The following is a 25,080-nucleotide window of genomic DNA, read 5'->3' on the forward strand; positions in this document are numbered from 1 at the left end:
CTTACTCCCAGGAATGGATGAATAGGATTGATTGGGCTGTGAGACAGGTCACAAGGGGAACCTCAACAGCAGGCAAAGCAGGGTGCTGGTAGCTTACTGCACCAAAAACACATGATGGGAGACAGGCAAGAGGGGTTCAAGCTCAGCCAAAGGATGTGCCCTAATCAGCAAAGCCTTCATCTTTTGCATGACTGGTCGGAAACTCCTATGGATAGAGGTGTTTGAAAACAGTTATTTATTTTTCTCGGAAGTGAGTCCATTGTGTTGAGTAAGACTTAGGCTGTAAGCCTATCTTACTGACCAGAAAAAAACCCCTCTACCCATGACATGGACAAAAGAAGGGGGAAAGCCAAGTTTAGAACCCATACCAACTGCTTTCTATGCAGTGGTGTAGCTAATGAACATGTAGCCCGGTGCAGAGCTCAAAATGATGCCCCAGAAGTGATGTCACAACCAGAAGTGATGTCACACCTGGGTTTTTTAAAAAGTGCAAATTGGGGGAAACCTGCCTCCTCCCTCCAGCAGTTCACCACCTACTTGATCTGCCACCTCCCTCCAGCCAGTGGCATAGCTAAGGCATCTATCTGCTACCTGGGATCAAAGAAGATTTTGTAGCCCCCACCCTCCACAACAAAATCAAATTTAAATAAGTAAATAAATAAAAAGTGTGCTTCTTATTGGTCAGAGACACTGTGCTGGGGTGAAGTTACCAGTTAGCAGGAGTAGCTGTATTATGATACATGGAAATGAGAGCTGACTCATATTAAGACCTTAATGGTTCCATGCTGTATCATAACAACATCTCATGGGCTCTCAGAACAATCAGTCTCACAGGTCTGTTTTGAGTTTAGAAAATCTACTTTTTGTTCCATAAGGCAGTTGTGTTTTCGTTTTCTGGTTAATTGACCATACCTTTTGATAGAATACAAATAGTCCAATGGGGTTTATTTCATTGCATTCTGCATTAAATTACATTTCCAATGATATTTAACATGATGGTATTATTTGTACATACCAAATATTTTCACAATTTTGACCACTGGTGTCAAGCTCAGCTTGTGCCCCCTAAAGCTTGTTGCAGCTGCTACCCCCTGCACCCCCTTAGCTATGCCACTGTTTCTACCCACACAACCAAAACAGAAGGCAAGCAATGTGCACTTCATCTGGCATTTAACATCTTGTATCACTGCAAATAGGCATGCCTGGCTGGGTAGCTGTAGCACACGAACCTAACAGAGGGAGCGCTCAGGGTGACCAGATTTTTTCCAGGACACATCCTCTTTTTTAGCTTCATGTCCTGGAAAAGAACTTGAATCTCCTTTTCCCAGTGCGTGGGCCCATACAGGCAGCACTTAGCCTTTTGTAATTAATGTTATATGTAATAAATTATACGTAATATAGTTTTAAATTTAATAATAAGTAATATAGTGTTCAAATTAACCACATGTAATCAATAAACGAGTGTTTTCACCTTTAATTTTGTCATGCCCTACATTTTTCTTGGATGTCCTACATTTTGGGGTGCCGTGTCCTCTTTTGCAGTTATGACATCTCGTCACCCTTGGAGCATTGCATGGACCAAACTTTAGGCTGCTTGTGACACATTGTGGCACCTTTCCCGTTGTTCAATGTAATGGCCAGTTGATGCACGAGTAATGCAGTCAGATGCTCAAGATGGCTTCCTCTCACTAGGGGGATAGGCATGTACTACATAGAGAGAATGTGAGCAGCTTATTTCACCTGAGCTTAATTACCCATTTTTTTACCTACAGGACAGCAATCTAGCCCCACCAGAGTGTGTGTGTGTGTGTGTGTGTGTGTGTGTGTGTGTGTGTGTTTTCCTCAGCCTTTCCTGGAAGGGAAGGGGTTGTATTCTGAACTGGTTTGAAAATGCTGGGAAGTAATTTTATTTTCATTTGTTCATTGGCAGTGATACTAGTACTTTTATATGATCTCATTTTTATTAATGAGTATCTTGAGGTTCCCGTAGGTTCTCCTTAGTCTGTAGGAAAGAAAATACCTATTGCAAAGCATCCAGCTTTGTTTTTGGCAAGTTACTCTCATGCCAGCAAAGCATTTTACCTGCAACATAAAAATACATTATGATCCTAAAATACCTTAGGGATGGGTTTGTTATCATGATTTCTTTCCCAGATTCTTATTGTGATGTTTTATTTAAACCGCAGAGGGTTGGGGGGGAGGCGGTTTGTTGGTATTGTTTGAACAGCTAAGGCTGCCATCAGCTGGTTTGTCTTGGAACAACAATTCGTATCCTTTCATGAAAACATTACATGAAAAAGAACTCTTTCAACTGAGAAAACAAATACATGATCGTAATTTTGTGAAGTGTTTAATGAATAAACACACTACATACTACTATTACTAGGTAATGTTGTATGTTGTTGTTAGGAGACATCAACAGTACTGAACTTATGAAAGGTCAGAAGGCCTTCACGTATCACACTCAATCTAACCAAATAATTCCATTATAGCCTTCTAGAGGGAGTAGCTAAGGGGCCTTCACAAAAGGTCAGGAAGCTGCCCCCCTCCATAATCTGAGCACTCTTAATGCGCACTGGAGGGTCTTGGAGGAAGCTGGCTTAGAGGCACGATTTTGGAGTGATTCCAGTCCTTCCTTCCTGACAGGTCCTGGAAGGTGGTGCTGGGGGAGTTCTCCTTGGTGTCCTGCCCTTAAGATGTGAGGTGTCACAAGGTTCAACCCTATACTCCATGCTGTAACATCTATTTGAAGCTTCTGGGAGAGTTTATCCAGAGATTATGTTGATATTAGGATGATATGTTGATGACTCCCAATTCTTTCTTTCCTCAGCTGAGGTCCTCGATTGTTGACTGGAGGCAGCTGGGAATTGAATGTAGACAAACAAGCTGAAATTAAATCCTGATAAGACAGAGATTCTGCTGGTCTGCAAATTCACAATGCGGGTGTTGGACTGCTGCCCTGCTCTGAATGGGGTTGCATTTCCTCTTGAAGGAGCAGGTCTGCAGACAAGAGGAGCCTTTGCTCAGCTTCAGTTGATCTATCAGCTGCAACCATACCTGCAGCGCAGAAGTGGCCAGTGACCCATGCTCTTGTGAGATCTAGATTAGACTACTGCAATGTTCTGTAGTATGTTCAAAAAACACAGGTATATTTTGCAGATACAAGTTCTTTGATTTATTGGGGTGGGGGGCCCTCTTCATATAGCTGCTTCTACTCTTGCTGAGTAGGTTTAGTGCTGGGCCTCTTCCTTGCTAAAAGACTTCTCTCTCTCTCTCTCTCTCTCTCTCTCTCTCTCTCTCTCTCTCTCTCTCAAGAAATCTATCTATCTATCTATCTATCTATCTATCTATCTATCTATCTATCTATCTATCTATCTATCTATCTATCTATCGAATTTAGAATTGAATTTAGTTTAGAATTCAATTTAGTTGAATTTAATTCAACTCCCCCAGGAAAGGAGTTGCTTAGTCACTGTTGCTGCAGGATGAGTCATTCACACACAGGCATTGTGTCAAGAGTGTGCTCCTTTCTTCATGCAGCCAGCACTCTCCCCTCCCCCGCTCCCTCTCAAGCTGTGGCTTCACCCACAACGCCCCCCTCTGGTTCCTTGGCTCGGCCCAGCTCCTTCCCTGCTGTGTTCCTGAGGGGAAAGAATGCCTCAGTCACAGCCTGACCAGTGAAGGGCCACCTGTGGGGCTTGCTAGGCCACTGTGATCATGAAGCCCAGCTCAGGCTCCCATCATCGCTTGGGCCAAGAGAGGCCCCAGATGGTTTATGTGCATAGCTTTGGTAGCCACCGCAGTGGCTCTGTGATTCGCTACGGAGGCCGTGGCCACCTCCAGCACCACGAGAAAGTGGTACTGGTTGAGGGCCACACCTGCCTGATGGACAAGGCTGCCTCCCCCACTGCTGACAGAATGAGCTCAGGAGAAGCAAGGCATTCTTCTCCCAGGGGAGGGAGGAATCCAGGCCCCTTGCGTACTTCCAGGACGAGTGCTAAGGGAGACAGAGGACCCAGGAGTCAGTCACTGAGAGAGGGAGGCGAGGCCAGGGTCAAGAAGGGTGACAAAGGCAGCAAGGCTGTGACTGAGCCACCCTCCTCATCAAATAACGGCTGGAGAGGCAAGAATGTAGCTGTGTACCCCACAGCCTGTAGCAGTCAGAAATCAATTGGTACGTGTGCTGCATAGAGGCTGTTATTATGGTGGTGATGGTTGTTAATTAACAATTCTTATACCTACTGTGTTTCTACCTGTCAGGCCTGCTGTCCGGTCAGTTCTCTGGCACAAAAGAATCTGGGAAAACAAAAAAGGGTAGAGTTTCAAAGCTTTCCCTCTTGGAATCGTGAAATTATCAAATCTCAGCTTAAAAAATTCTATTCCCTAGAGAACTCTACAAAAACACATTGACATGTGTCTACAAAGACCAGAAACCACAATAAAAAAAAGAAACCTTCTATCGTAAGCATTACTAAATTCAGAAAGGGAGATATTTTGATCTTGTACCTCAAATAATGGGGTGAAGTGAGATCCTCTCTCTCTCTCTCTCTCTCTCTCTCTCTGTGTGTGTGTGTGTGTGTGTGTGTGTGTGTGTGTGTGTGTGTGTGTGAATATATTTTTTCTCTCTCCTGAACTTAATGCATTGTTTGGATAGTTCATGAATGCTGGAGAATTGCTAATCTTATGAACAGTTAATCATTATTATTTATTATTATTATTATTTATTAGATTTATATTACGCCTTTCTCCCCAAAGGGCACCCAAGGCGGCTAACAGTTAATAAGCTGTTAGTTTCCAAACTAAATTCTAATATGTTAAATGAATGGGTAGTCTAAAATGGGGCACATTTTTCCCCCACACAAATCACTAGTTATGATAATCCAATATTAATTCAAAAGTAATTTTTAATGCACTGATGTCCAAGAGTTTGCCTTAGTTATAATGTCCCAAAAGGGATATGCAACTGTATGCAAGGTGTGGATTAAAGAAAGAAGAAACGTAAGTTTTTAAAGAAAAACAAGAAGAAAGGGCCCAATCCTATCCAATTTTCCAATGCCTGTGCAGCCGTATCAATGGGGTGTGCACTGCATCCTGTGGTGGGGAGGCAGTCACAGAAGCCTCCTCAAGGTAAGGGAACATTTGTTCCCTTACGTCGGGGCTGCTTTGTGACTGTACTGGTGCTGGAAAGTTGGATAGCATTGGGCCTTAGTCATCTAAAGATACACGAGAACCATTTAAAAAAAATACCTTGATTTATACTGCAGAGTCAAAAGGCTTTATCACACCTTCAGCAGGCAAGATATTGGATCCTACAAAATCACCGAATTCTGATTGCCATCTTCCCGTTAGTTCCAGTTGTTATCTCAAGAAGAAGATGAGCCATATGAGACTGTACCTTCTGGGAGGCTGACCTTCATGCTTTCAAGTGATATGAAGTATTGATCTTTTAAAGTAATTTGTGAGAGAGATCAGCTCTAAACTTTTGCCATGATTGCAATGGAGGCAAAAAATAAGAAGTTAATCAATATAACTCTGTGATCTCTCACAGCCACAGGCACTGGTTTGATATCAGTAGCTTATGCAGGAACACAAAGTAAATGCAATCTAATTGTTTTAATAGGTGGCTACCAAGCGACTCAAGCAGATATATTTGAATTTCCTTCTCCCTTGGAAAATGCTGGTAATGTGATCCTGCAACAAAAGAAAAAGGTAGAACATCAGCCTAACAGCACTAGGAAAATAATATGAGGGTGTTTAGATAACTGCTCCAGAGCTGATTAATCATTCTGTCATTTTATAAAATTGTCTGTCACTAAATGTGGGCTTACTCAGGTATAATGATGAGAGTGCATGGTGAGAACTGTGAAGCGTAGTCTGTTTTATGGGTTGCTTTCAAGCATCATCATATGACATGAAAGTAGTTGGCGTTCCTAGCTATGGGGAATTTAAAATCCTGCTTAGTGTAAGGAACAGAATAGTTTTTAAGATGGGTTGCTGCAGTTCAAGCTTATTGGGAAGCTTTATTCAGTGATCTAGAAGCTCCTTCCCCTAATTTCAGAGGTGTAGGGGATAGTTAGCACTCTGCACATGATCAGAGGCATTTTCATCTCAATTTCTCATGTTCCAGAGATAAGTCTGGACATTCCAAACAACTTCTGGTGAATAGCTTTGGCTCAGATTAAGGCCACATCTTTTATCATCTTCATATTGTAGCAAATGTTTGAAATGTGGTCATGTGGAACTGAAGAATAATGCCTATATTCATGTGTGGCTGCATGAATCCCTCTGTGTACCAATGTAAGTTCAGGCAAAGAAGTGTGTGCGTGATGAGCAAAGTCACAGTTTAGGAGGCACTGAAGGCAGTGTTACGCACTACAAGTATGTAGCTTGTAGCTTGTACAAGTATGTAGCTCCCAGGACCCTCTTTTTTCTGGAATGTGTCAGAATGCTTATCCCATGCCATGACATTGCCATGCTGTACGTTTTCTCATCTGCTCTGCACATTGTTGAGTACTAGTGATGGAGGCAGGGAAACACATAGCATGATGATATCACAGCACAGGCAAAATGTTCCTACAACTTATGGAAGTGGAAAGAAGGCAACATGGGGATGCTAGTTTTGGTGGCATCCTCCTATCACCTGTAGTGGAAAGTTTTCCCCTAATAGCTGAACAGTTAGCTGCTCATTTGAAGACATTTCTGAGGCTACCTCACATATGACATTTAAATGTACAGGGCTTGCCCATCCATGAGGCCAACTGAAGCAGTCGTCTCAGGCAGCAGATTGGTGACAAGGGGGCGCCCATCTCTGTCTACCTACTTCCTTTCATTTCTCCTCCTTCTCCTTTCAATCCCTGGATTGGAAAAGGAGGAGGAGGACAGAGAGAAACAGAAAATGTGGAGGGGACAAGTGTGCTGAGCTAGAACATTGGAGAGTGGAGGGGATGAGCAGAGACTGGCACTTCATTGGGCAAAAGGGGGGCAGCATTTGGCATGTTGCCTAAGGAGATCTTGGACCGGCACTGTACATGTAGATAATCTCTGCATAGAGGAAATGGTCTACACTGTCGCTAGTAAAGCATGGTATAATTTGCCATGAGTACTTGGCCGGGAATCAAGCAGTTTCCTGACTCACAGATTGCTTGCGTACACATTTTTGCTTCCTACCCAGATATTATTTCTCTATGGTAAAGGCATTATCTATCATGTGGCTCTTAGATGCTTAGAGATATTGTGTGAGCAGAAGTTGGGAGGATAGAACTGTTCAATTCTCTCCTTCCGGTCAATGCATAGAGCAGCCAAGCAAGCCCTGTTGCTAGGTAAGAGAATGGGGGTGCTGAGGATGACTTGGCAACACACTCGTACTAAAATGATATTTAAAGCCCATCCAGACCTACAAATTCTCACATGCAGCAGAGGAATGGCTGGAACTGTGCATGACAATCACTTCGTGGTCCATATGCTTACCTGCTTAAGCAAGCTGGCTCCATTCATTCACATACACAGGTTGGTGGAGGCCTGATGGGAAGAAGGACCCAGATTCCAGAACATCAAATAAGTTTAGAATGGAAACTTCTGGTCAAAACATTTGAACAACACTGAGTGAATCTGATTACAGATCATAAGGGAAAGAAAATGACTAGATTTGCATGAAGACGTGTTTTATTCGGTATCATAAAATGCATTTTTGTTTTTGCTGAAAAGTTCACCTAGTGCTTTGGGGTAAACGAGATTATGCTTATTAAATTGACAACTCATTATTAGGTTTATTATGTGTTAAGCAGCTCAAGTTTGATACACCCAAATGTCACAGATGTATAATTGAAAACGAGAAGAATGACTGTCTTCTGTGGAATATTTTAACATCATGTCATATGGTATCACTTGGAATCTATTTTAAAAAATGCAAGAACAAGAACTATGCCTTATAATTTAAAATCAACAGCATTCCAAAGCTGTACTCTCTCATTATCATTCGGCTTCAGCTGCTTTCTCTGTTGGTAATTCAAATAATACCATCAAGTCTATTACAGAGCAGCAATTTTGATAGTGCTAACATTCGGTTTTTGAGGGTATCTGAACTGGGCTTTTGATTCCTATCTGATGGCAGTGCCAGTTTTCATTTCTAATAGCTTACGGGGAATATTATGCTTTGGGACTAAAGGCCACTGTAGGTGTTATGATATGCAAGTCTTGTGATAGAAATGTGCGTGTGCCTGAAAGCTGGCGGTCTGGCAAGGCTCTGTGCCAAAGATACAGATATATAAAAAACTGAATGTGTCTGCCATGATGTGTGACCTGTCCCTAAGTGTCCCTATAACTGATTTTTGAACAATCTGCTGCTGATTTGGGTGAACAGGAGCTATACACACTACTACTTATGATCTCTCTGTTTGCACTCCATTTGCTTCTTTTATGCAAGAGCTGCAGATCATTAATATCATTTACATCCACATATTAAGAATATCTAGCAGCAATCACGACATATCTGAACCAGAGTGCATAAATATGATATTCTAGTGGTTCTCAAACTTTTTAGCACTGGGACCCACTTTTAGAATGACAATCTGTTGGGACCCAGGTGGAAGTGATGCCATGGCTGGAAGTGACATAATCAATTAGGAAAATTTTTAATACTCCCCATACAACAAAATCAGATCAAATTAAGTAAATTAATTTGAATTAATTTAAATTAATTAAGTTTACAATAAGTTTAAAAATAAAGAAGAACCCTCCTGACCCTCCCAAGCAGTTGCTGATCTGTTTTTAAAAAATTTCCCAAACGTCTCAAAGGTTGCAATCCTATCCACACTTTCCCAAGAGTAAGCTCCATTGACTAGCATGGTTAAAAGAATATACATAGCAGCCTGTTAAAAGTACAGATCTGTAACATTTCCCCAAATGCAGTCACATGTCATGGTAGCATCAAGTCTAATATATTAAAAATAAAATACACATTGAAATAAATGGGGACCCACCTGAAATTGGCTTGTGACCCACCCAGTGGATTCCAACCCACTGTTTGAGAAACACTATCAATAAACAATAAAAGCAGCCATACAACCAGCAGGTATCAGGCATTAAACCCACCATACTAAAATCCTACTCGTTGAAGCCAAAATGTTTTTAGGCCTTGCTGGAAGGCTTCTAAGGAAGGATCAATTCTTAAACCAAAGGGGAGGGAGTTCCACAGAGCAGGTGTGGTTTAGAATGAGAATCTGTCAAGACCCACTAGAAGTGATGTCACGACCGGAAGTAACGTTATCAATCAGGAAAATTTTTAACAATCCTGGGCTGTAATCCTACCCACAGTTACCCAGGAGTAAGCTCATCATTGTTAAAAGAATATACATAGTGGCCTGTTAAAAGTATAGATCTGTGACATTTGTCCAAATGTAGTCACATACCATGGTAGCATCAAGCCTAATATATTAAAAATAAAATATTGAAATGAATGGGGACCCACCTGAAATAAGCTCGCGACCCATCTAGTGGGTCCCAACCCACAGTCTGAGAAACACTGCTATATAAGATATATTCCTATCCTGTTGGAATCAGTATCTAGCTCTGATCTCACTTGCAGAAGGAACAGGTTCACAAGAGGAAAATGTGTGTATGTCTGTGTGGTTAAGAAGCAAGAAGAAATCATTCTAAATGACCTTAGACTTTAAAGTAAATACCCAATAATATTTTAAACTCAGTTAACCGGACTCTAGAAAATTCTCAAACATGGACAAGGCAATTGAATTCTGTCAAGATATCTCACATATCTTTCTTTTCTAGTTTGCAGTCTGGAATGGTGTGTCAAAAGTAATTTCTAAAATGGTAGAAGAAAATGAGCACTTTAGAAAGAGATTGATGTCCTGCAGCCAACTTTCTGGTGAAGTGAAGGTAGGTAGTAAGTACGTCTCTTGCAAGATTCGTGCTCAGTTTTGTGTCACTGCCAACAGTCCTGAGCCTGATACTACAAAGGACATTATGGTGGACATGCTGGAAGGAATGAGAGTGGCAGAAAGGATTGGGATTTTGCCCCTATTATTATCATCATCATCATCATCAATATTTATATACTGCTTAATAACTTATTAATGCCTCTTAATATATACCCTAGAATAACTGGGTAGAATGGAAAATGTCAGCAGGTGCTGGTTTTTTTACACCGCATAACAAACTGCACTTGTTTAAATTTACTTTTCTGCACAGCTATTGAAGGGGTCATTTTCTACTTTGTATCTGGTTACCAGGACAAATACTGACAGTCAGGGTGTATGAATTGATCCTGTGCATGTTATGGAAAATGTTGGGTTGGCTTCACAATATGAAGAAGAGATGCACAAAGGAGATGACATGCCCATTGTTCTATCTGTACAAAATAGACAATGTTTGATACAAAATGTAACAGGAAACCTTCTTCATCTGTAAAATTAGAGGAGATGAATTCCTACTGTACATGTGTAATACATAAATAAGCAATCTCCACTATATACTGACTGACTTACATTACTGTAATACAATTTTAGAATGCTTGTCCTCCAGTTGCGGTCTAGATGCAGCGGTTTCATTTTATGAAAATGAATTAAAACTGACATCCTACTTGATGCAGTTTCCATTAGAGCTTTGTAGCTGCAGCACAATTCAAAGTAACGCAATATTGTGCTTACAAACATAATTGGAATTTCTGGCTTTACAGTTTAATTAGTTGTAGGAAATGGATTTATCAGTTCACTAAGTATTATCTGCTAAATTTAAAGTGACATGTACTCCCCTTCAGTATGTCTACCTAGGTCACATTAATGTCAATAGAGGACTGCTAACAATGAGTGAATGGAATATATACCAATAACATACTAAATCATTGTTGTTCCCTTCTGTCACTTAGATTTTGCATTTCTCTTTACTATCCACTTACAGTATAAACCCAGCTAACCAAACTTCAAGTTCTTAATAATCTGTTTGGAACTTCATTCTTGGTTTTAAATGTACTAGCATGAACTATGAGGTGCTCAGAATGTAAGGTTTATTGTGGACATGTTTAAAATGCATTAAAAAATTGTCAAATCTTCTTGTTGAGGAATACATAAGTGAAGTGACTGTACGTCAGGGGTTACCAGAATATTTTTATCTTACCCATCATCTATATTTTCAGTTTTAGTGGGAAGGTCTGTAGAATCCCACGTCTGGGATTTAATTTTGGGTTCAAATCATTTTAGAAAAGAATCACATTTAAACAGTGGTTCAAGAAAAGAATTGTTGTCTGGCATTATGGTGTGGCCTGAAAGTGGAAAGCCCTTTTTATTTGTCTTATCTCCTCTTATCCACTAAATCTTATAGGGATCTTTTTAAAACCCCTCTCCACTTTCCCTACACATGTGCCACCCATAGGTGGCCCCACAGTTTATGCAGCTCCTGTTTGCCCTCAGGTTGTCCCTCCCATCAGATGCAGCATGGGACTTTTTGGGGCACATCTGCACCAGTGCTGGTGGTAGGGGATAGAATTGGGGCCTTAATGCTTGATCCTATGCATCATTTGATCCAAGAAGTGATTCATGCTTACTCCTGGTTGGATTACTGGAAAGAGGATTTTTCAACAAGGCAGTACTGCCCAGTGTCAGTTGCTAGTACTTCCTTACTAGGTTTAAAGTACCAGGGGCAAAGGATGCAACATTTATGAAAGGGACTAAGTAAAGAAAAGATGAATACAATTCTGTTGGAGATACTTCTGTAAAAGAGGTACTGAAAGTTCCATTATTGTAGATGAAGCTAGGGATTAAAAATAATTATTAGGTTTTCTATTCAGCATAGCTTATCTATGCAAGGTAATAAGAGCTTTTAGCTATGGAAACCAAATGTATACAGAAGTTGTCATTTTTTCAGTCTATCTATTGATATGAGAAACCCACAATTTCTAACTCATGGCTCCCTATAGTATTGGAATAGGTTGAAAATTCTGAATAACCAGAAAATTTAGGGCCCAACTCTAAACCAGCCCAGTGCTGGTGCTGGGTGCTATAACATGCCATAAAGCACATTTATGGCACCTTCGGAGTAGGGCATGCCAGTGCTGGGCCTGCGCCTGTCAGGTGCCAGGCCAGTGCTGGCAGAAGGAAGATGCATCACCTCTGAGCCGTAAGACATCATTATCAGAGCAGTAAGACACCCTTATCAGGGCCTCTTGCTATATATTGCTTATAGCAGTGGCACTATAGGAAGTTAGTGTGGTAGCTAGGTGACCCGGCTGGTGACATGGCTGATTATTCCTGGGCTTTGGTATTCCTTGATACTTGCACATATTATATTTTAACACATCTGTCCTATGCACATCAGAAATAATTTCCACTGAGTCTGCTGGAACTTGGGGATCGAATGCGGTGGAGGGTGGGTAGGTGGGCAAAACAGGGAGGTGCTGGGGACAGGGAAAGAGAGTGGATTGGCCCCAGGAGGGTGTGGGTTCAGCAGCAGCAGCTGAATCCTGACCCCCTTTCTGGGTCTGATCTACCTTCCTGAATCAACATGGAATTTCATCAGCAACTGAGCTGCTGCAGGTCTGAATTGATGCATACTGACTGCTTGGGCTTACCCCAAGGAGACTTCTAGTAGCCAGAAAACTCCTGTAGGATACAGTGGAAGGTGTGCTGTCACTGCTGTATCACTGCGCAGAGATTTAGGGCCCAATTCTATGGGCCTCAGGGGCCAGCACTGAGCTCCAACACTGGTGCTGGGTGTTCCAAATGTGCAGTAAGGCATGTCAGTGACACCCTGTGAGGAAGGAGAGTTGGCCCAGGCCCAGTGCCAGACAGATGCTGCCTGGAGCAATGTAAGAGCTCTGGGTGGCAGTAAGGGCCTTTGGAGCAGGGGAAGGGTGGGGCAGACAAGTAACCAGCCTGGGAAGGGGTGGGACTGGCAGAGCCCAGCTCCTATCAGAGCCTATCCTCCATGTTGGGCAGAGCCTATCCTTCATGTTGGGCTGCGAAATGTAACATTGAGGTTCTCTCATCTGCACTGGCAAAACAGCTGGCAATGACTTGAGAAGCCCCATTGTGGGGGCCTGGGATTCCCCTGAAGAGACCTCTGGTGGACCCGGCAGGGCTGTTGGATGCAGCAGTTGCCATTTTGGTGCCAGGGATAGGATTGGGCAGTTTGTTACATATTTGCAGGCTACACCATGCAGGTTGGGAGGAGGTTTTCCTGGAGTTAAGGTGAATGCCAGAAAAAGTTTCACCTCTTAAATTTCTGTACATCAACCTGCTGTTAAAAGGGTATGACCGTGCAATATAATAATTGTTAAGCAATCACCAGTTCCACCAAGAAAAAGCAGTTATAGAAGAATGAAGATTTATTTTGCCACCAGGGTGACATATACCTATAGAACTGATGAGCTTCCTTATGTTTACACCTGTAAATTAATGGTTGAAATAAAATCTTCAGCCTTTGGCATGATTTAGAAATGAAAGTAACTGCTCAACACATGTATTTATTGGGGGGGGGGGAGTGTTTCATAATTAAGCTTGGGTTTTATCTTCTATTTTCATTAGGATGAAGCCATTTTTGGATGGGTGTAGCCAAGAAAGCCAAAAGAAAATGAAGATTCTGCGTCCAGTTTTATATAAGTTTGTGTTTATTCTAGTTGTTATCCAGTAGTCTTTTGACCCCAGAAGAGAAACTTGATTGTTGACATCAGAAGTACTAAAATACAAGTCCTATGCAGTTTATGTGGAATGTATTTTTTTTTCCTTTTTAAGTAACAACTTAATTTCTTTGATTAACCTGCCTAGATATAGGTATTTGTATAAAACCTGATTAAGCATCTTTGCTTTGTGCTTTGTTACTAGTTTAAGTGCTTACTGTATGCATACACACAATATAATTATTCATTTTATGTTGGTTGGTTGTGTGTTTTTTGCACCAATTACCTTTTGAGAATAAAATATCTTAAAGCCTAAGGTGTTTGAATCTCATAACTGACTTTTATTCTTTTTGCATTTTAACTGGTGTATGTTAAATGTTTGCATGCATTTTGAAACAAACAGGGTGGTCATCATTGAACCCTGCTGATAGTTAAAAAATTATATTTGTTTCCCCCCCAAAAAAATCTGGGCCCCTTAATTTGTGATATGATTTTTACATTAGTAAACGGAATAAACTGAACACGCTTGCAAAAGGTTCATTTTTCATATTTACAGAATTTATCTGTATAATCTTATTAAGTATGGAAGGAAAATGGCTCAGCATTTGCAGGCATAATGACAAGATTTCCAGCAGTCGCCCTGAGCTATAACAATATTCCAATTATTGTGCCACAGTGAAAACACTTGGGTGAGAATTGAAACTCAGATTTTTCAAGCAAGAAATACTGCATATAACTGGTTGGAGTGCAACTTGATGATGGACCCTTCTGACCTGAATTCTTGTATAGAATGTTCAGAGGCAGTATACAGGAGGTATACACACACTCTGCAGACGCGTGTGGCCTCTGGGAACCAAGTGCCTCTGGGAACTAAGTGCCAGGTAAGGCACAAGAGTTTAGCATCTGGGCGAGGAGAAGGCAAGGAGGCCTCTGAGTTTTGGAGAAGGAGAGGAGGAGGAGCAGGAGGAGGAGGTAAGTGTACTCATTCTAACGCTTTGTCTTTCTAACTCCCTGTCTTCTAACCTTAACCTTACCTTTAAAGCAACCTTAAATCAAAATTGAAAGTTAGCACCTAAGGGAGGTACATAGGGCTACTCTGAGCAGGAGCAGAGTCCTACTCGTGAGTAAGAGCAGCGTCCTACTCGTGAGTAAGTGCCCAAGGGTCAGGCATTTAAATCAAAATTGAAAGTTAGCTGCACCTAAGGTAGCACTTAATCGAAGGAAGGGAGGAGGATAAAGTGGAAAGCAGGTTTTTCTACTTGTTTAAATTAAACCTATACTTAACCCAGGTTAAACCTAATCTAAGTTAGAACATAACCTAAACAGGTCAGTAAATTGGGACACAGGATCTAGAGAGCAATAAATAATTAAACAAACCCAAATAAAAACTAGCTTGAGGTTACAAAAACAGTCCAGCCTAAGAGAACAGAACTAGGAGGGAAAGGACCTAGGAAGGGCCAATTCCCAACCCATTAAGAGCCCCAGTAGGCTAATCCAAGCAGTCCATTCAGGAGCCTGCAGAGTAGGTCACGCCCATCAGCAGCCATTTGCCTTCCTGAGCTTTTGTAAACTCACCTGGGAAGGCCAGCCCCCTTTCAATCAGGAAGGAAGGAAGGAGGGGGGAGGAGCCAGCCAGGAGTATAAAGCTAGGCAGGCCATCGCGTGAGGCTCTCTGCAGACGCGTGTGGCCTCTGGGAACCCAGTGCCTCTGGGAACTAAGTGCCAGGTAAGGCACAAGAGTTTAGCATCTGGGCGAGTTCAGCAGCAGGGCGAGGAGGCCAGGGCCCCATACACTGCCCTTCCTCTTCCCTAGAGAAAAGGGCTGCTATCCAGTGTAGGGTTTATAAAAGGACCCCTAAATAAAACAACAACAACAACAACAAAAAAGCTATGCAGTCAGACAGCCAGCAGCAGAGGGGGGGCTATCCAGTGTTCTGCATCGAGTGCCACATGTATGATTATATGCCTCTGGGGCATAAGTCATGCGTGTGTCCTCGGTGCAAGGAGCTCCAGGCTCTCAGGGAACGCGTCCGCTCCCTTGAAGCCTTGGTGGCCGACCTGGAGAAGCGCAGGCAGGCAGAGGAGGACCGTGGGGAGACTTCTGGGGACGATCAGGCTTCGTTCCAACCTCAGGCGTGCAGCTCCTCGGCTGCCCGGGTGGGAAGTCTCGGGACTGGAGGACGTCATCCTGGAGAGGAGGGAAACAATCCCCTAGGGGGGATCCCTTCTCTAGGGGATGGGCCCGTATCCGAGCGCACTCGGGATACTCCTCGGCGGGAGGGGGGTCGGGGGCTTCTTGTAGTGGGGGATTCGATTATTAGAAACATAGAGAGGGGGGTTTGCGACGGATGTGAGGACCGCATGGTGACTTGCCTGCCTGGTGCGAAGGTTGCGGACATCACTTCTCGTCTAGACAGGCTAGTAGACAGTGCTGGGGGAGAGGTAGCGGCTGTGGTGCATGTCGGCACCAACGACGTGGGCAAGTGTAGCTGGGAGGTCCTGGAGGCCAAATTTAGGCTTTTAGGCAGGAAGCTGAAAGCCAGGACCTCAAAGGTAGCGTTCTCTGAAGTGCTACCTGTTCCACGCGCAGGGCCAGCTAGGCAGGCGGAGATCAGGGGTCTCAATGCGTGGATGAGACGGTGGTGTAGGGAGGAGGGGTTTAGATTCGTTAGGCACTGGGGAACGTTTTGGGACAAGCGGGGCCTGTACAAGAGGGACGGGCTCCATTTGAACCAGAATGGAACCAGACTGCTGGCGCATAACATTAAAAAGGTGGCAGAGCAGCTTTTAAACTGATCCCTGGGGGAAGGCCGACAGGAGCCGAGGGGCATCCGGTTCGGGACTCCTCATCCCTATGGGATGAGGATGGGGAGGTTAGAGAACAACTAGACAAAGGCAGGGTAGGAGAAGAAATTGGGAAAGGTAGGGAGATGGGATGTGATAGACGGTTTGGCACAATGAGAGGATGCGGGGACAAAGGAGCAAATAAGCAGCCCATCCTGGGGCATTCCGTGTATAAATGCTTTTATGCGAATGCCCGAAGTCTACGAGCTAAGGTGGGAGAACTGGAATGTCTGGTGACAAGGGAAAATATTGACATAGTGGGCATAACGGAAACCTGGTGGAATGCGGAGAATCAGTGGGATACCGCAATCCCGGGCTATAAACTCTACAGGAGGGACAGGCAGGGGCGTGTTGGAGGTGGGGTGGCCCTTTATGTTAAGGAAGGGATAGAATCCAGCAAAGTAGAGATTGAAGGTGGGTCCGACTCCACCGTAGAATCTCTGTGGGTTAAATTACCAGGCTTGAGCAGCGATGTAATACTGGGGGTGTGCTATTGTCCTCCAGACCAGAAATCTGATGGGGACCTTGAAATGAGGAAACAGATCAGGGAGGTGACAAGGAAGGACAGGGTTGTAATCATGGGGGACTTCAATTATCCTCATATTGACTGGGTCAATTTGTGTTCTGGTCACGATAAGGAAACCGGATTTCTTGACGTGCTAAATGACTGTGGCTTAGATCAGCTAGTCACGGAGCCCACCAGAGGACAGGTGACTCTGGATTTAATTTTGTGCGGTACGCAGGACCTGGTTAGGGATGTAAACGTTACTGAGCCATTGGGGAACAGTGATCATGCTGCGATCCGTTTTGACGTGCATGTTGGGGGAAGAATACCAGGCAAATCTCTAACAAAAACCCTTGACTTCCGACGGGCAGACTTCCCTCAAATGAGGAGGCTGGTTAGAAGGAGGTTGAAAGGGAGGGTAAAAAGAGTCCAATCTCTCCAGAGTGCATGGAGGCTGCTTAAAACAACAGTAATAGAGGCCCAGCAGAGTTGTATACCGCAAAGAAAGAAGGGTTCTACTAAATCCAGGAGAGTGCCCGCATGGCTAACCAGCCAAGTTAGAGAGGCTGTGAAGGGCAAGGAAGCTTCCTTCCGTAAATGGAAGTCTTGCCCTAATGAAGAGAATAAAAAGGAACATAAACTGTGGCAAAAGAAATGTAAGAAGGAGATAGGGGAGGCCAAGCGAGACTATGAGGAACGCATGGCCAGCAACATTAAGGGGAATAATAAAAGCTTCTTCAAATATGTTAGAAGCAGGAAACCCGCCAGAGAAGCGGTTGGCCCTCTGGATGGTGAGGGAGGGAAAGGGGAGATAAAAGGAGACTTAGAGATGGCAGAGAAATTAAATGAGTTCTTTGCATCTGTCTTCACGGCAGAAGACCTCGGGCAGATACCGCTGCCCGAACGGCCCCTCCTGACCGAGGAGTTAAGTCAGATAGAGGTTAAAAGAGAAGATGTTTCAGACCTCATTGATAAATTAAAGATCAATAAGTCACCGGGCCCTGATGGCATACACCCAAGGGTTATTAAGGAATTGAAGAATGAAGTTGCAGATCTCTTGACTAAGGTATGCAACTTGTCCCTCAAAACAGCCATGGTGCCAGAAGATTGGAGGATAGCAAATGTCACGCCTATTTTTAAAAAGGGAAAGAGGGGGGACCCGGGAAACTATAGGCGGGTCAGCCTAACATCTATACCGGGTAAGATGGTGGAATGCCTCATCAAAGATAGGATCTCAAAACACATAGACGAACAGGCCTTGCTGAGGGAGAGTCAGCATGGCTTCTGTAAGGGTAAGTCTTGCCTCACGAACCTTATAGAATTCTTTGAAAAGGTCAACAGGCATGTGGATGCGGGAGAACCCGTGGACATTATATATCTGGACTTTCAGAAGGCGTTTGACACGGTCCCTCACCAAAGGCTACTGAAAAAACTCCACAGTCAGGGAATTAGAGGGCAGGTCCTCTCATGGACTGGGAACTGGTTGGAGGCCAGGAAACAGAGAGTGGGTGTCAATGGGCAATTTTCACAATGGAGAGAGGTGAAAAGCGGTGTGCCCCAAGGATCTGTCCTGGGACCGGTGCTTTTCAACCTCTTCATAAATGACCTGGAGACAGGGTTGAGCAGTGAAGTGGCTAAGTTTGCAGACGACACCAAACTTTTCCGAGTGGTAAAGACCAGAAGTGATTGTGAGGAGCTCCAGAAGGATCTCTCCAGACTGGCAGAATGGGCAGCAAAATGGCAGATGCGCTTCAATGTCAGTAAGTGTAAAGTCATGCACATTGGGGCAAAAAATCAAAACTTTAGATATAGGCTGATGGGTTCTGAGCTGTCTGTGACAGATCAGGAGAGAGATCTTGGGGTGGTGGTGGACAGGTCGATGAAAGTGTCGACCCAATGTGCGGCGGCAGTGAAGAAGGCCAATTCTATGCTTGGGATCATTAGGAAGGGTATTGAGAACAAAACGGTTAGTATTATAATGCCGTTGTACAAATCGATGGTAAGGCCACACCTGGAGTATTGTGTCCAGTTCTGGTCGCCGCATCTCAAAAAAGACATAGTGGAAATGGAAAAGGTGCAAAAGAGAGCGACTAAGATGATTACGGGGCTGGGGCACCTTCCTTATGAGGAAAGGCTACGGCGTTTGGGCCTCTTCAGCCTAGAAAAGAGACGCTTGAGGGGGGACATGATTGAGACATACAAAATTATGCAGGGGATGGACAGAGTGGATAGGGAGATGCTCTTTACACTCTCACATAATACCAGAACCAGGGGACATCCACTAAAATTGAGTGTTGGGCGGGTTAGGACAGACAAAAGAAAATATTTCTTTACTCAGCGTGTGGTTGGTCTGTGGAACTCCTTGCCACAGGATGTGGTGCTGGCGTCTAGCCTAGACGCCTTTAAAAGGGGATTGGACGAGTTTCTGGAGGAAAAATCCATTATGGGGTACAAGCCATGATGTGTATGCGCAACCTCCTGATTATAGGAATGGGTTAAGTCAGAATGCCAGATGTAGGGGAGGGCACCAGGATGAGGTCTCTTGTTATCTGGTGTGCTCCCTGGGGCATTTGGTGGGCCGCTGTGAGATACAGGAAGCTGGACTAGATGGGCCTATGGCCTGATCCAGTGGGGCTGTTCTTATGTTCTTATGTTCTTAGGTGCCTCTGTACCTGCAAGGGATCTGTTCCCAGACCCCCCCCCCCTGGATATGGAAACCCACAGATAATGAAATCTATGGTTTTTGAAGCCCACCTGAGCTCCAAACATGACCAAAGCCTTGCTCCGGTTGCTTCCAGAGCTGTTCTGAGCCTTGGAGAGGCCGCATGTCATGATGTGTCGTGAGCCTCTCTGAGGCTCAAATGATGCCCAGTGCATTTTTCAACAACTACTGGTTAAACTGCCTCTCCAGGCATCATTCTGAGCCTCGGAGAAGGTGTGCACGGTGGCTCTCAGCCTCTCTGAGGCTCAGAAAACCTCCCAGAACAAGGTTGTGGTTGCATTTGGGAGGCCCGCAGGGGGGCAATCCAGGGGTACAGCATCCACAGTGGGGCTAATCCACAGATGCCAAATTCGTGGATAAAGAGGTGCCAACTGTACTTCTCAAGACCACTTGCTGGGAATAGAAGGGAACAGCAGCAGGAGAAAGCCACTGTGGGAAGCATATTGATGGGCTTGATGGACCTTTGGTCTGATCCAAAGGTGACTCTTCTTATAGTCATACATAGTATTACATGTTTGCCCCACTTCTCCAAGCAGTGAGAAGTTCCACGGGCACAGCATTGCCTGGGTTCCAGCTTCCTTTGGAGGAGTGAGCACTGGGGACTTATGGTACCTCTGTGATTTTCTTGATTTATGAATGTACACATTGAGTATTGGATGGAAGCAAAGCATCCTTACAAGCATAATTATATTCTGAAACCCATTACCTAATTTCATAATACTGTCATTTCAGACTCTGGGATCATTGAGCAATTTGCCTAAAGACTAGATCCCCAACTTCCCTCTGCTCTGCGACCCTTCTAACATCTACATTAGCTACAGACATAAATTAAATTCTGCCACCATCTGATTGAGCAGCTGCAAATTCTGATATGGTTTTGGTAATGAATAGGGAACACTGCAAAATAAGGAGCTACCATAGGAACTAGAGTGACTGATCTGATCAATGTAAATGGCAATATGGTTGATATATTATAGAGGACAGAACAGCAGATGTTCTTGGCTTCCCCAGAACTATCTTTGAGAATGTCTTCATTTTCAAGTTGAGGAGGGGACCAAGTAGATCTCTTTCAGGAGGGAATTCCACAAATGAGTTGCCATCACTGACAAGGCCATGTCTCTGGTATGTGCGCATTGAATGTCAATGGCAGGACAGAGAACACAACCTTCAAAGCTGATCTTAGGGCTCAGGCAGGTTCATATGAGAAAATACCGTTCTTAAGATGACCCGGTCCCTGACAGTTTAGTGCTTGGGCAACGCAATCCAACCTATCTCCCAATCCCATGGGGGATTTTTGTCTGCTGAAGGTCTTTTCAGGGTAAGGGGACACCTGTCCCCTTTCCCAATGTAAGCCCCAGCAACCACTATGGGGGAGCTTGGATTTGTGCCAGCAATATCGCACATTTCATCACACTTTATTGAATAGAATTGGGCCACAACTGATACAACTGGTATCTTGAATTGCATATTGGCAGTCATTGCAAATGGGCTAAAAGAGATGTCACATGCTCTAATCACCTTGTCCACATCTGCCCCCACAGCTGTGAGGCAAGTTTACATTGGTACCAATGGAAACTTTCACTCTCAGAACTAATAATAACTTTGGGGGATACAATTTTTGTTGGGATTGCAGTATGTTGGGAGAAATTCCCATTCCTTACTCAGTGGTCCAAATTCTGTTGTTGTTGTTTTTTAAGCACATGGCCAAAATTCATAGTTATCATGATGTGTAGATTGATCTATGGATATAAAAATAACATACTTGAGATAATTACAGTTTTCCAAAGATCAGAAGAAGATTATGAAGAGCTCCAAAAGACCAGAAGAGATTGTGAAGAGCTCTAAAAGGGCAGGTGGTCTGGTCTAGAGGGTAGAGCCTCCGTTAGCCTGAAGATAACATCAGAAGGTCACCAGTTCGAGGACACAGAAGCAGCTGACAAGCCGAGCTGAGTGATTCCACCTGCTCTTGGTGTGAGCAAGAAGCGTCTTGGCTGCCCTCCATGTGAGAGATGGAGCTGCTTGTCAGCCTGCATGGGAGAACTGGAGGCCAGAAGTGAGACCAAACCAGGAAGATCCATTGTTGGTTCTTGAAAGAGAGAACCTCTATGATTGTAAAAATCCCCTTGAGGGATTTAGAAATGCCTGCCTATGTAAACCGCCTTGAATAAAGTCAGAGGAGTAATCCGATGACCAGAAAGGCGGTATATAAATACCTAGTTATTATTATTAATTATTGAAAGGATCTCTCCAAACCTAGAGAATAGGCAGCAAAATGGCAGATTTATTTATTTCAGTGTAAATAAATGTAAAGTTATGCACATTGGGGCAAAGAATCAAAACTTTACATATAGACTAGGTTCTGAGCTGTCTGTGACAGATCAGGAGAGAGATCTTGGGGTGCAGGTGGACTGCTCAATGAAAGTGTTGACCCAGTGTATGGTGAAGGTGAAGAAGGCTAATTCCATGCTTGGGATCATTAGAAAAGGTTTTGAGAATAAGATGGCTAATATTATAATGCTGTTGTATAAATCGATGGTACAGCCAGACCTGGAGAATTGTGTCCAGTTCTGGTTGCCACATCTCAAAAAGGATATAGTGGAAATGGAAAAGGTGCAAAAGAGAGCAACCAAAATGATTACTGGTCTGGGGCACCTTTCCTATGAGGAAAGGCTACAGAATTTGGGGCTCTTCAGTCTAGAAAAGAGGTGCTTGAGGGGGGACGTGATTGAAACATACAAAATTATGCAGAGGATGGATGGAGTGGATAGAGAAATGCTCTTTTCCCTCTCACATAACACCAGAACCAGGGGACATCCACTAAAATTGAGTGTTGGGAGAGTTAGGACAGGCAAAAGAAAATATTTATTTACCCAGTATGTAACTGTTCTGTGGAACTCCTTGCCACAGGGAGTGGTGATGGCATCTTGCCTAGATGCCTTTAAGAGGGGATTGGACAAATTTCTGGAGGAAATGTTCATCACAAGTTACAAGTCATGAAAAGTACTTGCAAGCTCCTGATTTTAGTAGTAGGCTACCTCAGAATGACGGATGCAGAGGAGGGTATCAGGACGCAGGTTGTGTCTCATTGTGTGCTCCTTGAAGCATTTGGTGGGCCACTGTGAGATACAGGAAGCAGGACTAGATAGGCTTTTGGTTTGATCCAGTGGGACTCTTCTTATGTGCAGTTCATTGGGTCCTGACCCAGTCTTCCCTTGCTTCTGCAAGGGTTCAAGTGTGCTTTTGCTATTCACCTTAGTGGAAGAAAGCCCTCCATGCATGGAGACAGATGCACACAAAACTCTCCTTACCCTCCCCCCCACCACAAAGTGAACTGGGGATCCTCTCTCTGCAATAGCTTTGTGTACACGTTGCAGTTTAGGTGGGGCTCTGTATAGGGACAATCATTTCTTGCAAGAATAAATATGTGGATCTAGATTTTCACTAGGGAGGAGCAGTAAATGCTAAGAAAAAAAAAAGAAAATTAGATTCATTCCTGAGAGATTAGATGTACTTTATGAAAGATGTTGATTGCTTTTGTTTCTCCTTGATTTCTGTATCTCTCAGGATTGAAACTTTTTGTTCATTACACATCATACATGGCATGTAAATGAGATTCAGTGTGTTTGGCTCCAGCACATTTTAAGTCTCAATCTTTTTTTTTCTTTTTTCTTTTTTAAGTATTTTCCGAAGCAGGGATGTAGCTGAGTTGATGATGAACGTGTCTGATTCATACGATAAGGATAAATCATGATGGAAGGAATTACTTTTATTCCATGCACATGCTTGGAATTTTTGAACAGACGAATAGCAGAAGGAGAGCACAAATTCAGAGCCAATGCTGAAAGATAGATGAAAATTGTAACCAAACACGATCATCTCTTTACTTTGTGCTACAAAAAACAAAAAAACAAAAAAACAAATACCTTATTTTGCTTTCAGAATAGTTTCCTTTTAATTATTATAATCTTGTTTGCTTATAACTACTTTGCATCCTAAAACTGACACTGGGATACTTGCTTTGAAAAACTGAGTTGAGGATTTTGGAACTGTTTGTACATACAGGCATGCCCGGGTATCCAAAGGGGTTTCGTTCTGGAACCCCACATGGCTACATGAATCAGCAGGTATGGGTGAAGCCTGCCCCCTCAGGCCCTGCAGTGCCTTATAAGGCATTAAAAACATTACTTCCAGTTTCATGGAGAAACCGGAAGTACTTTTTTTTTAGCTCTAGGGCTCAGTTTGAGTCCTGCAGAGGCTGCAGATGAATGTCCACAGCCTCTCCTGGGCTCAGGGGACCCTCCGGAGGTGAGGGGAGCAGAGCTGAATATGCAGATACAGGGTCTGTAGATATGGCGCCCCCCTTTATTCTTCTACAATGTAGTTTCCCTCAGCACATTAATAGTTTTAGGCCTTATTATCTGTGATGCCTGATGCAGCTTGGGTAACTCAACCCAGCTTCTAGCTTGTTAGGGCCAGTCCTGATCCAGTCAGGCCCATCAGCAGGGGCTGTGGGGGTCATTGGTTCCCTGCTCGTGCAGCCAGTGACATTGCTACGGGAGTGCGGGGTGTTTGGGCTGCACCGGGTGTCACGCATGGGGTGTGTGTGTGTGTGTGTGTGTGTGTGTGTGTGTGACACAACTAGTGACCAAAATTGCTAAAATTGCGGTTTGTAGGAAAAATACCATCATGTTATATACCATTTGATGTGTAATTTACAGCAGAATGCAATAAAAAGTCTCAATTCTATCAAAAGTTATGACTAAAAATACCAGTAAACAAAAATGCAAGTGTCCTAGGTAACAAAAAAGTACATTTCCTTAATTCAAAACAGACCAATGAGACTGATTGTTCAAAGAGCAAATGAGATGTTATTATGACACAGCATGGAACCAATAAGGTGTTAGTAAGGTGACACTTGGCTGTGTGTGTGTGTGTCACCACTAGTGATCAAAATAGCCAAAATCATGATTTATCGGAATAATGCCATCTGGTTATATACCATTCAATGTGTAATTTACAGCAGAATGCAATGAAGAGAACCACTTTGAAATATCTGCGTTCTATCAAAAGTTATAGCCAAAAAACCAGCGGGATGGGGCAATGTTACATTACCACGCTCACCACCCAGATCATTACTATCCCATTTGACTTTTAAAGCTCCGTTCTTCAAATTCTGTTGATTTCATGCTGCTGTTTTAGTATCCATATGTTCAAGTGTGCTTGCTTTAAAGTTGATGCTTTACAATTGCATTGTCTTGTTAGCTGTCTTTGGCTTGAAGTTGCAAGAATAGCAGGATATAAACCTTTGGGGTAAGTGTGCTGCAGGTCCAACCATGAGGTGAGGTGAAGTGGATTGACTTAGCAGTGGATTATGAGAGGTCTGAG

This window comes from Tiliqua scincoides, chromosome 2 (assembly GCF_035046505.1).
Source record: "Tiliqua scincoides isolate rTilSci1 chromosome 2, rTilSci1.hap2, whole genome shotgun sequence".
NCBI classification, from domain to species: Eukaryota; Metazoa; Chordata; class Lepidosauria; order Squamata; family Scincidae; genus Tiliqua; species Tiliqua scincoides.